Here is an 879-nt window from a genome sequence, read left to right as displayed (position 1 = left end):
AGACATCTTTATCAAATGTTATATTTAAATCCATCAGCCAATGTTTCTAATTTACTGACTGTTTATGTAAAAGAACTATTAGCAGCAGTATTGTCAGGGATGAAGGTACAACATGCATCACCAAACATCACACACACCCTCCTTTTGTGCCATTATATTTTGCCATGTAATGAGGCTCTCACTTGGTGTTGACTCTCACTGCAGTAGAGTATGGCTTTCTGTTCCTGTTCCAACACACAGTGGTGCTTTTGTGTAGCTTATCTGCGTAGTCAATTTAATTAAAAACGAAATAATAGACAGTGTGTTATTTCATAGTGTCATTTTCACGTGCTTTATCCAAAGTACACTCTCTGTTACATTCACAGTATTCACTCACTGTTTCTTTTGTGATTTGCTAGCTTACCTCAAAGCTGACTTGCTAGAGGTACGGCCTCTTCACCTGTCCCTCCTGCAGTTTCCTGCTCAGTGTGTCAGATGTTTAGTTACTCCTCAGCCTCCTCTAGCAGTAATGATACTTGTAATGAATGTAGCCTGTTTGCAGTTTGGGCTAGGATCACTGAATTTGAGAGTTGGCTTCGCACCTTCAACAAAACTGTAGCTAGCCAGGCCTCTGTAGCTGGTACAGCTGAAGGTAGCGTAGGCCCTGTTAGCTCTCCCCCGGGTGATTATTCTTAGCAGCCAGGAAAACAGTATATCAGGGTCCTGGGTCAGTGACCCATCATTTTGAGTTCATGGTCTTTTGTGATTTCTTTGTGTTGTACCGTTAGTTACATCAGATTAAAACTTTGGGTGTAAGATTCAGATAATTATTTATTAAAAGCTCGACATTTTAAATGAGAATAAGAAAGAAAAGTATGTCTTTGTGCCCCCTTTTCCCTG

This window comes from Pundamilia nyererei, unplaced genomic scaffold (genome assembly GCF_000239375.1).
Source record: "Pundamilia nyererei isolate P.nyererei 1_Seehausen unplaced genomic scaffold, PunNye1.0 scaffold00188, whole genome shotgun sequence".
NCBI classification, from domain to species: domain Eukaryota; kingdom Metazoa; phylum Chordata; class Actinopteri; order Cichliformes; family Cichlidae; genus Pundamilia; species Pundamilia nyererei.
Note: the sequence above shows the minus strand (reverse complement) of the source record.